The sequence below is a fragment of the Passer montanus genome, unplaced genomic scaffold, assembly GCF_014805655.1.
Source record: "Passer montanus isolate IOZ18808 unplaced genomic scaffold, ASM1480565v1 scaffold46, whole genome shotgun sequence".
NCBI classification, from domain to species: Eukaryota; Metazoa; Chordata; class Aves; order Passeriformes; family Passeridae; genus Passer; species Passer montanus.
In genome coordinates, this window is record NW_024369485.1 from 1,366,204 (window position 1) to 1,382,544 (window position 16,341).

Consider the following 16,341-nt stretch of genomic DNA (forward strand, 5'->3'; position numbering starts at 1 on the left):
AGTTTAAAGAGGAATTATCTCTTGAAACTGGTGTGGTGCAGTGCAAATCGGGGTTTTTTTCCTAAAAATATGTTCCTTACTGCAAATTGCAACAATTCATTATAACAGCAGATTAAATTATATCAATACGTAACACTAATTTCCCAAGTAGAACACCCACACAGGGAACTAATTAGGAATAGTTCCTCTGTGTAAACAAATCTTTGTACCAATTAGTAGCTGGTCAAGTCAGGGAACTCCCTCTCTCTAGCAGAAAAACATTTTTTTTTTAGCATAGATTTATTTTGCTGCTGGCTGCAAATTCTCTCCAGTTCTGTAGCAATGCATGGTATTTGCAACTTATATCTCAGACACTTTGATGGGAACTTGGTCAAGATTTGGAAAAAAAAAAATGGTAGTAGAAGACCCATAAAAATCACAGAACCAGGACTTCAAAGGGGATGTGAACAAATCCTGCTCTCTGCCTAAGCCAATTCTGTCCCAAGGGTTTAGACAGACCAGAACAATAACAGTGAAATGACTCAAAACAAACAGTGGAGTAAATGAAAAAAGTACATGGGAAGAAGAATTCTCAATTGTTGTTCTATAAAAAAGAAAAGCAAACAAATAAAAACCTCAAGGCGAGAATATTATGCCCAGATAGTATTCTAAAAGTGTCAGTGAGGTACAACAGTGAAACTGCATGAAGGATGATATTCAATGAGTGCTGAGCATTCATTTGTCATTGATGACGTTCAAATCTGCTCCACAGCTGTTCTGTGCTAGTCTGAAAGGACTGGAGTTGACTCTTACCTTGTTGAAGATGATCCAGAGCCTTCCCAATACTTAAACAGAGGCTGCAATCTGTGGATTTTAAAATTTATTTAAAAGGATCGTTATTAATGAAACTGTTTTAATTAACGAGTAAAAATCAGAAAAGTTACTTAAATGCCTTCAATAACTTCCTCTTTTCATAAAAGCAAAGAATACTCTGCAAGGTGTCTTCTACTGTGCATTACCCCCAGAGCCAAAGGTCAATTAATCTGATAGTAGCGCACACCACGGTAGTGAAGGACTGTTGCAGAAACACCTCAGGACAGGGAAAGGACTGGCAGCACTGCACAGAACCCAGACAGCCCCCCATTCCCACAGAGCAGTGATGGAGTACGAGACAACGTCTGACCCTCCAGTGCTGCAGGGCTGCAAAAATCAGCCCTAAATGAAATCAGCTCATTGTTTAGTACAGCATTTACTGCTTAAAGATGTAAGAAAACACGTCCCCTTCCCTCCTGACCCAACAACAACAAAAATCACAGGTCGGAAAGACTCTGGAATTCCAGAACTAATTACATTTATATAGAAAAACTAAATTTTGGAAAGAAAAGCCCAGCAACTATCAGGGAGAACCTCCTGTTCAGCTGAATTAGGAAACTACAAAACCTTTGCAACTTATACAGAATAGCTATCCCTAAGCACAACTCAAGTAGTAGCTAGGACTGAACTAGATTTTTAATTTAATACAGCATTCTGGAAGTCTGCTTTTTAATATTTTAAAATCATCTAAAATTTGTTCAGTATAAAACAAAATGAAACACAAAATCAAATGGGATATAGAAACAATGTCAGTGTAATTTTCAGGGTTAATGTGATTAGCACGTATGAAATGGGCATTAAAAAAAGACTACAAACAGATGCCAGAAATCATTTATTGTCTGTGAGCAATAACTGCATGGAGTGGGCTGCAAGGCAAGTTCACTGAGGTATCACCTTTGGATTGAGAGAGATGCCATTGAGTGAGAAAGCCAATGCCATGGGCGGGAAGCAGGATAAACTTCTCTGAAAAGTTTAGTTTCCAGTTTGGTTTCTTTAAAATATTCCTTTAAAAGTGGAGATAAACATCCCAAGATTGGTATCAGAGTTTTCAATAGGAAAGCAGAGGGAAGGAAGAGGAACAACATGCTAATGACTTCATAAAATAACTAAGTATCAGGACACTTTCTTACAACACTGTGACTTAACCACAGGGTGAAGAAATGTATTTATGAGCAACCACTCTTGTTCTTGGGAGAATTTGCAATTCCGAAAGAAAGTCAAGTGATCATTTCTTAAACACCAGACTGACAAAGATGGACTGAAATAAATAAGGCTCTCTGAAACTTTAGTAAAATGCTGCTCTAAGGGAAGGATATTAGCAAGGAGGCAAACCATAATATATTAACACAGAAGAGAAAATTCTCTTTTACTATTTTGGGAAGCTACAGCAAGTCAATTTATCTCTAGTTAAAATGCATTTATACAATGAAACACGGGAGTCAGTTCAGTTCCCTTAGCGTAGTAGTCTGGGAGACCTGCTGGGAGTAAAGCTTATTATCCTCCCAGGGATTTGAGCAGTCATAGTTCACAACCAATTTGACTTAAGGAAAAACACAGCTGCTATTTTAAAAGTTTCCTGCTGTGTAAGAAATAATTAAGGCTGTACAATCAGTATTCAACAAAGCATAAATAGCAGAGATGCTAAATTAATTCTATTTGGAAATAAGGAGTTAAGTGAAGCTACATTACAGAATGGACTACATAATGTTCAAAGGCAAAAGAGGAGAGTTAAATGAGAGGAAGTGTGCATCAGAGGCCAAACTCTCTATCCTAACTATGCAACCACAACCTTATTTCATGTTTTAGAAGTCCTTTACTCAAGAAGTAGAAAGTACAAGTTCCAAAATGAAGCAATGAGTTTTATTCTGATTTAAAACAGAAAACCAAAAAAAGGAGCAGCAACTGAAAACACTTATCAATGTAAAATCTGAAAAAAGCACAGACTCCTTAAAACCTCTACTACCAACCTGGTACTATTTAAATCTTACGCAGAAAAACACGAGAGATGGCAATGGCAATATCGGTAATGCAGGGCAGCTCATCCTTAGAGCATCCTGACCTGAGTTTTGATTCTCTCCCCAAAGCATAAACTCTACCCGGAATTCCCAGCCCAGGAATGGCACTGTCTGTGTGGGGACTGGGAGGTCAGTTTCTGATCGCTGGACCACAGCAGGTGGAGGAACACATGACAAGGTTACCAAGAAGCCCATGCCATCCCACAGCAATTCCTCATGTCCTGTAGAAGCAGGGTGGTGAGACAGATGGCTGTGCTCCACGGACTACAGTCAGCCCCTGAGTTGTCTGTCGGACCAGACACTGTTAAGTCATTAGGATGCTAATAGCTTTAACACTGCTTAAGGAAAAAAACAAAACACCCCCACACAAAACTTTACACCCTACAGTTTTTGATAAATATAAGGTTAGACTTGCACCTCCTAGACAGAAGGCAAACAGACAATTAGAAGAGGGCTGAAACATCTGCTGAAAACAGGGATTCTCCAGGGAAAAGCTAAGGATCATGACAACTCAGGTTTGCACTAGCACTGCTCCTTTAGCTAACAAAAAGCAAAGCTTAGGTCAGGGATAAGTTTTACTCTACTGCCAGGATACACACCCTCCAATTGAGGACATTGTAGATGCCATCTGCTTAATACTCAGGTTATTCATTTTGATTTAAAATGCCAGGCCATAATTCTTAAAATATATATATATTTTTTTTTTAAGCAAGTGCTTTCAAAATGGCTGATTATAGTTGTGTATTCTCTGGGGCTTGTCTTATAAAAGAAATATGAAACTCAATTATTCCATGATTTTAAGTTGCTCTGGCTCATTTTTCCAGCTTCCAAGGCGCCTCTCACTTCCAGGCCTGAAAGAATTTTTCTTCTGCCTTCCTAAGCACACAATGACAATACTGCTACTGCCTCCCCAAAGAAGCTGCTGAATCCCAGCTTCCTGGAAAGCAGGATCTGTGGCCACATATATGTCAAAAAATAAACAGACCAGGGCACACAGCCATGTTCTGGGCTTGGAACCAGCAAATACGTTACAGCTTGTAGCTGGACAACTAAAACCCTATTCCTCCATACAGCCCAGCCAGATCCAAACAGACTTTTGGAATCAGTCCATCGTCTCTCCCAACCCCAGAACTATGCTTGGGCATTATCTGGGAGAGTGTTAGTTGGCACAGAACAAAACTGTGTCATGAGGACTAAAAATGTAACAGTAGAGTTGCATGCCATACCCACTCCTTATTTAGTTCCTGCTATGAACGTGCATCACAAATACTCAGTTGCTTCTGGAGAACATCATTTTTAGAAGTTAATTCCATAACCAGCCAAATGTGTTTCAGAATTAACAGATCACCCTTGCCTAGGTGATTGCTGCTTTCAAATCAGGGGAACAGAACCACATCATCATGTAACATCTGAGCATTTGTGTTTCCACAAGTATCATATGCAGCACACATGAAAATTTGCACTCTCTAGGTTTTGGAGCTTTTTAATGTGTTCAGATGGACAGAACATGAGCATCTGATTTCTTAATTTCAGCAAGCCTGGACTGCTGCCAGTACAACATTAGACCTGATTGTCAGCTGGTACAAAATGGGCATAGCTCTATCAACTGCATTCCAATGCACAGCTGAGATTCTGCTTCTCCAAACTTCACCCACATATGAGTGATGGCCAAAGAAGAAATTCATTTTACAAGATCAGCATTTTAGGAACAAAACTGTGGGTTTATTTCAATAATTCACGAAGTTATGTATATCTTCACAAATTTGGGGTTTTTTAATCTAAATTAATTACTTAAAATTCCAAATTACCAATTATCAAATTAATTACTTTAAAAAAATCATGTAAACCTGAATTGAAAACACTTACCCTTATTTTGCATGAAAAGGAACACAAGCAAGAAGTTGTAGTAAAGACAAGAGAAGCACATAAAACTTTCCAAAGGAAAACACAACTACTGTGGTGCAAATATGGATGTAAATATTGTACTTGGCAAGAATTACTGTGTGTAAAACTTTGTATAGATGTGATTATGCAGTGTCATAGGGGACTGAAAAATCATTCTGACAATACAAACACATACAACCCTTCCACAACTTCTGACCCACAGATCATCATCTTCACTCCTCACCTCGGAGTCTTACGTGCAATGGCACTGTGTATTGGGCTTCCATGGCCAGGTTTTGGTAGGGGGGAGGGCAGTGAAGGGGAACAGGATGGATGACACAACTCGCCACTGGCCAAGGCCAACCCCATCAGTGATGGTGGCAGCACCTTTGGGATAACTGAGTTAAGAAGCGGGAGAAATCTGCTGCAGAAGAGCAGCTGAAGAAAAGGGAGAGCATGAGCACAACAGCCCTGCAGACCCAAGGCCACTGCAGAAGGAGAGGCAGGAGGTGCTCCAGGTGCTGGAGCACCCATGTCAATATTGACAAAACTGCTTATTACTCTGTAAAATCATGAGCACCCATTTATAACTGTTGCAATACCAGCTGCGAATCTGGTCCAGTGAGTTTACCTAATAATCTCCCTAATAACCATCTGCTCCAACCTAATAGTCCCAGATGAACTCCCACACTCTGATTTACCTATGAATACTTTAACTGTAGTGCCTTAAACTACAGGTACAATTTCAGTCTTGCAAAGAGATGAAAAGATGACAAATATATCTCAACAATGACATCAACACTCAACTAAAGACTATCACCCCAATAAACCATAAAACTGTCAGATCTTTCGAGAAAAACAACCAGAAGTCTACAACACAATAAAAACCTACCAACATATGTGAAGTAACAAATTTATTAAATCCCAGTGATGATAACACTGCAGGCATGAGACAGACATCTGTTTTCCACAGATCTTGGCCTACATCCTAGTTCTGATGTTAAAAAAAAACCCCAAAACCCAACAGATAGAAAAAAACCAAATTACTTTAGATCCATAATTAGTATGGTCCTTTTGCTCTCTCCCCAGGATACCTACAGTGATACTAGAAAAGGGTCATGCTAGGAAATGTAGGAGATGACTGTTCATTACTAAGATCTTAATTTTCTCCAGCTCCCTTTGGACAAAACGCTTCACTTCGTATGAAAGTAAATGTTTGGCTAGAAGATTTCCATTCTTCACAGTTGTCAAAGAAAAAAGTTTGGTTTGCACAGACAATTTGCTGTGATTTCTAAAACTTCTTGTTTTGGACTGAGCAAGAAGAGAGACAGCTGATTTGTATGCCCCCATGTCAAATCACAGCATCAGTAAATAAAGGGAACAACAAGGCTGACTAAACCCAAGCTGATCAATACTGTGAATCATCAACTCAGAGATGGCTTTCAACACACACACAGAGGACTTTAGCTGGCAACATGGTTGGGAGTTGACCATTCTGGTGCTTGCTGTGCACTATGATGCAGAATCAGGAGCCCATCAAACACCACCTAGTAACCCATGCCAAAAACTGGGTGGAACTCATTTAGAGCTGCTAATTGCCTTTGCTCTGTGGAGAAACTGTGACCCTCATCAGTGGGAGGGCTGTGCTTTTTGTCAGAATATGTCAAAGGAAGGCAGGCAACTCCTGCTTTATTGTAAAAGACAGTCACTGAGAAACTGCAGAGTAAGAGAGCTCAAGGATTTTGTGAAAAAGGCACAGAGTTGTCCAGATTTGATCTCTGAGCAAATCTTCAGAGAATCACTCAATTAGTCTGCTTTTTGGAAAAACTGGAGATGAAGCTTCTTAACAGTGCAAAATTAGGCAATGAATTCAGGCATGCCTACCTACAGTCACTGGCAGAAGATGGGAGAATACCACATACAGTCATTCCTTAACAACCAGCAGGAAAGTGTCTGCAGGTTTGGAGGACAGCCTAATCCCTAAGAACTGAAGTTATCTTCTTCCAAACTCATTTATATCCCTTCCCTTCAGAATCTCTCATGCATGCATGCAGAAAAAAAAAAGAAAAGAAAAAAAAAAGAAAATTAAAAAAAAGAAAAGAAAAAAGAATGAAATGTCTGATTGCAATGTCAGTTGAAGGAAATACTACCACATACTTTGTTAGTAATGCCACATTAAACACAGAAAGCAGAATGTTTTTTATCATGTACAAGAAACAAGGGTACCTGAATAACTTCCCCCCACAACCCCTCCCTCTGGCCCCAACCTCATCTTGTGATTCTCTCTAAAGCGAGTCATATGGCAGCACTTTTCTCCTTTTATGGGCAAAAAAAAAGGATAAAGGAAGTCGGCAGCTGAGCAGGACTGCAGTGCCACATGAATTAAGCAGCTCAGAGCTGTGCTGCTCCTCTCGCATCCCCACCTCAGTGCATTATGGCTAGTACTCTCAGAGAGGGACACTGAATCAACTTCCACTTAATGCATATATAATTACATGTCACTGAGTATTTCACACTCAACTCGTCACCACAGCATGTATTAAAAACCAAAGGATATAAGGCATGTAATATATTTGCATTTGCTTATCTACCATCTCCTTCCTTTGTGTGAATGTCCTGTCAATAGCAGGCAAACCTCTTCTTTGGGAAACAGCTGTATAGTATGACACTGAGCAGCAATTAAAATTATAGTACTTTCTGCTGCAAGAATTTCCATGTGTTCCACACTGCCCCAGTGCCTACCACCCACACCCACCTCGGTCCTTTTCACCAGCAGCTCTACAGGTTGGAATTGGGGAAAGTTATTAATAATCCAGTTTAGCCAATGTGGCACTTTTTTTTGAGAGAGAGAACTGTGTAAATTTCATTAGCTCAAAGTAGGGAAAGGTAAATGACACACAAAATTCCCTATGTATCAAAAATAAAAGCCTTATTATTATTTTATCAATGGAAAGAAAGGAATCATTGTTTCTGCCTCAATAACTGATACTAGACAATATGAGGACTCACATCCATAAGCAGCTACAGTATTGAGAAATTATATAGAAACCCACCTCCTTTCCATCAACATGTGATGGGATCAAGAAGTTCTAAGTACTCCTATCTCCCACACAAGCACAGGCAGCAGGATCCATCAACCAACAACAGTGTGCACATGGCCACAGGCAGAACACCTGCTGTGGGTCTTGGAACACACCTGTCAGCCTTACAGGTACCACCACTGAGTCAGAGCCACCCTGCTTTCCTATAGCTTTTTATGCATACTCAGAAATTCTGAGTTATATTTTACTATTACAACTTAATTTGACTACTAGAACTTGACTACTTTGTTTGAAAGTGATGCTGAAAACAACTGAATTCAATTACATCAGCTAGGCTTGCTGGGTCACAGCCCACACACTTCAAAGCTAAAACGTAGATAAGCATTTCCAGGGTCAGAGGTCCTGTCCTTAAAACTTTTTTTGGGATTTTTTTTTAGGAAGGAAGCAGTCTCCCTGGTTATCAGATCATTATCAGGTCAGATCAGATGGCCAAAAGAACAGAGTTCAGTAAGGAGTTTAAAATAATCCCATCATTTTTTGAAGTCTAGCACTCTCTTGCACGAAACATGGAATTTGTTAAATATATGTATATAATTCTTATTGTTAAAGATTAACTATTTACACCTTAGAAGTTTTCAAGTGTTACTACAGTATTTCATTCTCTATTGACAAATGTAATTTCTTTATAAACACTATTTCTTTAAAAAGTAGTATTTAAAATCTGTAGGTGTCCCTTTGCCTTATGAATAAATTAGAAGACACTGAGTAACAGCAAGCGACAAAGTACAAACACTTTATTACAATTGTGGTGACTCAGACTGTCAGGATTTGGCAGCCCACAGTGTTCCTCAGCAGCAGAACAAAAGGGGATTTTTTTTTGGCAGTTTTACTTCTAGTTCAGTAAAGGACAACATGATACTGTCTGTGTCTTAATGAATCAAAACCTCTGTAAAGCAAAGGCATAAGTAGTCAGACCCCAATCATTTTCTGTCTCACAGTATAAAACCGGACAAACATATTACGTATACATCTAGGACCTCTAATATGTGTGCTCTGTCCTTGTCTACCAGGGAAAAAATAAAATAAATAAAAGCAGGAAGATTATCTAGCTACATAAATACAAATCAGTTCTACAGGCAACATAGTCCCAAAATACTTCAAGATCAGGAAATATTTTCTGCTTTCCTGTTGAATACAAGAGACATTGATAAAAAATTCTAAGTGGATTTTTAAACACCTTCACTAACTAAAAACATAAACCCCAAAGACCTAAGTATTGCTTAGGTCTATAATAACACAATCTCTAATGTATTCAGAACATAAAACACATTTTGAGGGAGACTCATTTTCCAGCACCCCCCATCATGATCTCATCTGGAACAGCAAAACCATCCCTGCAGTAATTGGTATTACAGAGCCCTGCAGCAGCACAGCCTTAGGAGAGGGAAGCATTCCAGTCAGTCCTACAGGGCTTTTATGCTTTAATTATAAAAAAAACCCAAGGAAAATAGTTACAAAATATTAGAACCCATTTCCTCTGCCACCATCAATTCTTAGGGAGAGGATTACAAACTTATTTCCAGAAGCTTCTAAAGATGCCAACATCCATCATGAAAGCTGTATTTGAAGAAGTCGCCAACTGCCTACAGATGATCCTTGAGCAAAATACTGCAATTACAGAGCAATACAGTACAGACTGTGTGTATGTGGGAGGGACAAAGTACAACTGAGACAAAATTAGACTGTTCCTGGAAATAAAACATAACAAATTTAACAATCTAGCCATTTCAAATCTAAACAGATCTCAACAACTCTGAGAAATGTTATCGAATTTTCCCCTTGCAATTGCTTCCCTCCCCAGTTTCCACAGTATTATAGCAATCCCCTCTGAAAAATTAGGACCAACTGATCACCCATACCAAATAAATATCACTGTATGTCTCCCATGGAGGCTATTTAAATACAATTCTGGAATCAATTTACTGGAGATAAAATCATAAGAATCAGTTACCAGAGAGAATTTTCCTTCTTCTCCAAAACAATTCTGCTCTGTAAGTGGCACCATCACTCAGCATTTTGATAACAGCTAAAAAAAAAGTAATGAATTTTTGCCCCACAGCTCTACACCATTATTAACATGCACAAGAGAAACCAGAAGATGAACTTTCTCCACTCTTCCCAGAAAGCCATTAACTCAAACTAACCTTCCAGATTTTATCTGGGGCAGCTGCAAAATGAAAATTATAATGATCAAGCTAGGTATTAAATACACTCACAATAAAGAAAATAAAGCAGAAAGCAGGTTTGCTCTGAAATATCTTTGAAAAACATGAAAACAACCCTTTCCTCCCATTTCTCAGACTAACCACATACAGCTTAGGCAACAATAGTCTTAGGACACTACTGGGCTCAGTTCAGTTGCAGAGGAAAATAATACTGAGCTGTTTAGAAACATCCCAGCAGGTGCTCTGGCACATGGGTCTATGCAGGACATGGGTCTTCTGGCCTCCTTGCTCCTGCTAACCAAGTATAGATGCAACAGTTGTTGCAAAGCATCTCATAAAAGACAAAACATTTACACCGGATAACTGAATCAAACCAGACTCAAACTGCATCCTAAAACCAAAAGAAAGACTTTCTCCAGAAGTCCTCAGTCTTGCCAAAGGCTGGCCTTCATCCCTTCAAAATCTACACTCTTCCTAGATTTACTTATCCATGTAAGTCTAGAAACCCAAATTGGACTCACAGGAGAATTTTGAGCATGGCTGCAACAAATTTGGGTATAGAAGGGAAAGTAAGATAACTGGGATAGCAAGCAGGAAGCCATCTAACATAATAGGTAAGAAAGTTGTGAAGGCTGTACCTTAAACTGATGTCACCTGTTCCTGGAAGCTCAAGAGGTACCTATGTTATTAAAAAGGGTTGTAAAACCCTCAGGCCTCTCTAGAAGCAACATACATTCCTTTCACAAGCTCCTGAGGAAAGGAGTCACGCAATGTTGAAGTTTCGGATGAGAGGGCAGGAGCATGCCCTCAAGCACCACGGAGCCATTTAAAAGCATCAGGAAAGCAACCACAGAGGAAGTAGAAGTGGGTGGTAGGCTCCTTTCAGGTTGAGAGACTGCCTCCCAACCACATCTCTGCACACCAGAGTAGTGCCCTAAACCACAGGCTATTGTCTGTCCTAAGACTATTCCTGCAGAAGTTATGAAATGGAAAAATATTTACTGGACGAAAGAATGAAACACCTATAGAAACCAGACTTCCCTCCCCTGAATGCCTTAATCACAGGGCAGGAGTTTAGGCTTCTGGCCTAATTACTGTTTTGTTTTGTTTTTTTCCCAAAGGTTGCAGGTGAAATAAAGGACAGCTTATGACACTCTGCTTGTTTCAGTCTCTTGGGAAGAGGGTGATGTGAGCTCAAGGTACTTAAAGCTGAAAAGGACAGAGAATAAAGTGTCACACTTAACGAATGTGGGATGCAACTAATGCACCATAAAAAATGAAGAGGAGAGAGATTAACATAATTGCAAATGCTTTTACTCAAGTTTGAGTAAATAGCTTACACTTAGTTCTTAGCAAAACAAGCTTTTCTAATCCTGAGGGAACATTCCCATCTCTGGATGCCAAAGGCAGTGAGGCAGGAGAGAGATTCCACTCTCCAGAACAGTCTCAGTGGTTAACAGCTATGGACAGATGCAGAACAGAAGCCCTCGTGCATCTCGTTTTCTTCACAGTAAAAAATGTAGAAAAGTGTCCTTTCAGACATGGGTTTTAGGACCATCAACCTCAGCTTTGAGGCATCTAGTTGTAAAATAGGCCACTCAAATAATTTATGAACTCAGGCAGAAATACAGCAGAGAGAAGAGTTCCCCCTACCCCACCCCCCCACAAATCCCATAAATTATATATAAGAAAGCTTCTAACAACTATTTAATCTTTAAGTTAAACCTATGTGTATCAGAGAGATACAGGACAGTAGAAATTACTTTTATCTAAAATGTCAGTTTAAGTCTACACATTCCCTTAAAAACACCCAACCACTTCCACAGTGTTTTTATATTGTGCGAACTTGCACTCTGTCATCCCGAGCTCATCACAGACAAATGGGATCAAACTCAAGATTTCAGTATGTTCCATGCCATAGTCTAGACACGACAGCTCCCATGCTGAGTGGATGCTATGGATGCTCTTCACCAGGCCTGAGGAACACACGTTCATGAATCACATTTATTAACCCAAGACTTGAACCATACCAGACTAGCATTTATGATAGGCACACTTAACACTACAAGCTGCACTGCTACTGGAACCTTCAAAATTTAATGTTTCACACATTATAAACATCACAAATTCCTTAGACAGATTTATTCAAATATAAGACTAGGACTTACGCATTAGCTTCACCTTTTGCACTGCTGCAATCCAAACCATGTTGTTGAAATCTGTCAACCTGTCCACAATGAAAAGCACTACCAAAGTACTATTATGGACAGGAAAAAAAAAAAAAGATAATATGCACAAAGAAGTTCCTCAGAGCACTGGCTTTCTAGTCTATTGACAAGTCCATAAATTAGACAAGAGTATTTCAGTTGTTAGCATGCCAAAGTAACCATTCCTGAGTTAAGGTAAGGCTGAGTGATGTTTAACTAAATCTCATGGTTGCTATCTTCATGTTGGCATAATTTCTAAATATTTTAAACCCACAATACTAAACAAAAATCTTTCAAGCACTTGTGTGTCAGTGCTGCAGGGTCACACCAGTCCTGAAAGGTTCTTGTCCTATACCTATTACTGTTATTTTTTCTGTAGGATCAACTACTGCTACCAGTTTAAATAAAGAACTTATATTGAGCGGTATGTACAGATAGAAAATAAGACATGTTTTTCATTTTAATTGGAATCAGGAATTGGAATTTTGTCTAAGTAGAAGAATGGTAGATTCCTGGTACTTCATAATAATTAGGACCTGTACAGCTCAAATCATTCAGATTGCTCTCGTCATCATTCACATGAGTGCAGAGCAGCTTCTATTACAATTTTAATTTAAACAACAAAATTCAAATTTATGACTGCATTTCTTTGCAGCTCTCAAACAGCCCCATATATTAAATATTTTAATTCATGCCTCTCAAACTGTTTTCTCTGATTTAGTGTTACTGTTTTGCATTCCTAGATAACATGAGTAGAAAGCACTGCTAAAAGAATGATTGATAATATTGAAATAGATCCAAATACACACTGAATTCTGTAACAGAGGAAACACTAAGATGTTTGGCTGCTTCAAATTAACATACATTGTTAGCATCAATACACCCCTATCCACTGACATTATAGGTCCCAATAAAATACCCTGTCTGTCTCCAGGGATTTTAACAGGAGACTTAAAGATGTCTGGATCATATACAGGGTTTGGATATAGAATAGCATTTGTCTGGTTTGTATAAAATGTGAACTGAATGATTAAGTTCATGTGCTACTGCATGTAATATACATCTAGTGCTCAAAAATGCTAGTAATTCCACAAAAAAATATTTTACAGTTTTTTCAAAAACTCCAATTAGAATGGCATTTGGAAGTAGATAAAAATATGCTAAAGAGATCTTACTTATACTACCTGTACACCTACAAAATATTATTTCTGTACAGGAATGGTTATTCATCTAAATAACATAGACCATTCAAGCTCATTTGGTATATCACACAATGTGGAAATCTGCAACATACTGCACATGCAAATCCTCAATGCCTTTGTAAGGTTGCCATACTGCTGAGGACAAGATATTTCAGCCTGACAAAACAGCGTCAAAACTGATGTCATGAGGACAAGCTAAGCACACTAACAATGAATTATCTTCTCAGCACTGTAAAATTCGCTAATAGACCCACTGTCATGGCAAAATGACATCTGACGACAGTAATTATGCAACAGTATCCAAGATGATCACCATTTTTTCTTTCTGACTTAATCAAGGGGGTTTTATTCTAATTACTGGTATACACTGTCTTTTCAATCACTTGTGGTTTGTTTATTTTCAGTTTTTAATAAAGAGCAGAAGTTCCGGGGGGAAAAAACAAAGCATCACTGCAAAAGCAGCATAGGAGGGTACTGAAGAAGTACAGAACAGAATACAGGAAAATATTGCACAGTCTTTGAGAAACCATGTAAGTAACTCAGAAAGCCGTGCTTATACTTGCCATAGTTCACATTAAGTGAAACTTTAAAGAACAGCAGTTAAACTATAATACAGCAGTTTAAGTTGAAGAATAAAAATCTTAGAATTTTATTCTTCGTTGGTACTCTATGCTCTTTATAAAATTAAGTCAAACCTATCATGATGTTCCCATAAACTGTAATTTATTTTCATTAAAACATTTTTTTAAAGTCTAACAAAGGAAAGAGCAGGACTTTATAATTAGTTTTTAATTTTGGCCTGGTAAGATGGGGGCTTGGGGGTATTACAGGAGAGTAGAAAAGATTTAAATGCAAGAAACTACAAGGTTCATTTTTAAAATTACTTTAAAAAGTACATTGCTGATGTGACAGTCTTCCTTACATGTTATAGAAATATGAAAGTTACCATAACAGAGAAAAAGGAAGTATCAGCTCAGTTCTTCCCTGTGTAACAGGAGTTGGGGTATTTTTGTAGAGCTGTGCTGAGCATGTGAAAATCTTTGCCCACAAGGCAACCTCATGTCACGACAGCATTTCATTCCATATCTCCCCCCCACCTAAGAGTTAACTGCCAAAGTAATTTTAATTTTTTTATGGCCTTGCAGATGATCAAAACAGAAGCAAAGCAAAGATATCTCTGTCCCCCTTAACCTACCCTTTCCCCACACACATATAAACCGACTTTAGAACTGGTAACAAAAACAGAGTGGAAAGATGGTCTGTATGGCAGCTAGAGACAGGGAACAGGCTGGAAATCAACTCACATCACCACCCTCGGCAAGTTATTAGCAGCACCACTGAAAGCCTGTGCAGTTAAGAGCCTCGCTGTGTTGCCAGTGAATTACAGAGCATTCGATTTTACACAGTAGCACAATGTATTACTGAGACCTTAGCAAAACAAACCCCAGATAAAGATAAATAAAAACAAACAGTCTTGGAATCAAATCAGGAGAAAAATAATAATAGGAATAATAGATACAAGGGTGCTATCTGTTCGCTGTAACACCTCCCAACATAGACAGCGATTTAAACGAGATGAATGCAGCACTACTGGATGCAGCACTACAGAGCCTGCCTTTTATCTCCTATCTAGGTACATCCCGCTGGAAACACCACGCTTATGGCACCCTGCATCCAGCAATCACCAGCAGCTGGAATAGAAAGTTTTCGGTATAATCTAAGTTTGAAGCTTTATCTCCCTTTGACCTCCCCCGCCGCACTCAGCCCAGCCAGGCACAGCGACGCGCCGTCTGACGGACACCGCGGGCCAGCGCGGAGCTCCGCCGGGCTCCCGGGCCCTGCCGCGGGCACAGCCGGCTCCGCACCCACTGGTCGCCCCTGCGGCCGCGGCGGCTCCGGCACCCACCGGCCGGCAGCTGCAACGCGGAGACTTCACCCGGGAGGGCCCAGTGGCCGGGGAAGAGTCTCCCCGGCTCGGCGAGGCCAATTGGGAACCTCCGCTTGGGCTCGCACCGCACCCGATGCCTCTCCAAGCCGGGCTGGGGGCGAAGCCAGCCCCCGGCGCTCACCGCCGCGGGGCCGCTGGCAGCGCTCCGGGGCCGGCGCTTCCCAGGCAACAGTTGGCCGTGCCCCTTCGGGTTCCTCCCGCCACCGCCCGCAGTCCCCGCGGTGCGAGGGGCAGGGTTGCCACGAGGAGGGTGCCTCGGGGCCGGGGAGCGGGCACAAAGGCGGCTGGGGAGGCTCAGAGGGCGAGGGGAGCGGGGAGACTCCGGGGCTGCAGCGCGCCGTCCCCGCCCCGCCGCGATGCGGGGGCGCCGAGAGAAGGAGCAGCAGAGGCGGCTCAGCCCCCACCCCGCGCAGCCCCGGGCCCCGCCGTGCCTCCCCGCTCTTACCTGGGCCGCCCGTCGCCGCTGGCCGCCGCAGGTACCCTGGTCCATCCCCCGCTGCTGCCTCCGAATCAGCCGCCGGCGCTGCGGCGCGGCCCAGCCCGCCCGGCCCAGCGCGACGCTGGCAGACCCGCCCCGCCCCGCGGTGGCTGCGTGCGGCTCCCGCCGGCGGCCGCCCCGGGCGAGGCTCCCCCGGACCCGCCTCCCGCCGCCGCGGGCGAGGCGCCCTCCGATGGGGATGGGAATGGGGCTAGGGATGGGAATGGGGATAGGGATAGGGATAGGGATGGGGATGGGGATGGGTCTCTGCAGACCGTACGGGGGGACGCCCTGGCTCCTCAGCCGGCAGGTCGGGGCGCTGGGCTGTCCGCTCAGCGGAATCGGGGCAGGGGCGCGTGTGACTGTCACCCGCGCTGCGCCCCGCCCGGGGACAGCGGCGCTGACCCAAACCCTCCCCGTTTCGCAGGGATCCCATCCCCCTCTCTCCGGTGGCCTCTGTTGTGGCGTGGGGGGAAGTGGGACGGGATG

At 41.5% G+C, this 16,341-nt stretch overlaps 1 protein-coding gene across 6 annotated transcripts in view; it reads right to left on the bottom strand.

Moving 5' to 3' along the window:
- CYRIA (CYFIP related Rac1 interactor A) overlaps positions 1–16,011 on the bottom strand; it is a 55,427-nt gene extending 39,416 nt beyond the window's left edge. For 2 of the 6 annotated variants that reach the window (XM_039721600.1, XM_039721599.1), the window contains exons 1-2: positions 15,820–16,006; positions 793–843 (exon numbers count right to left, since the gene is read on the bottom strand). The gene's annotated coding sequence lies outside the window, so the exon portion shown is untranslated. Of the gene's footprint in view, positions 1–792; positions 844–15,332; positions 15,457–15,819 lie in introns of those variants that run through there. The other 4 variants (XR_005628956.1, XM_039721596.1, XM_039721597.1 and 1 more) reach the window with 4 other exon arrangements.
- Between the last annotated feature and the right edge of the window lie 330 nt (positions 16,012–16,341).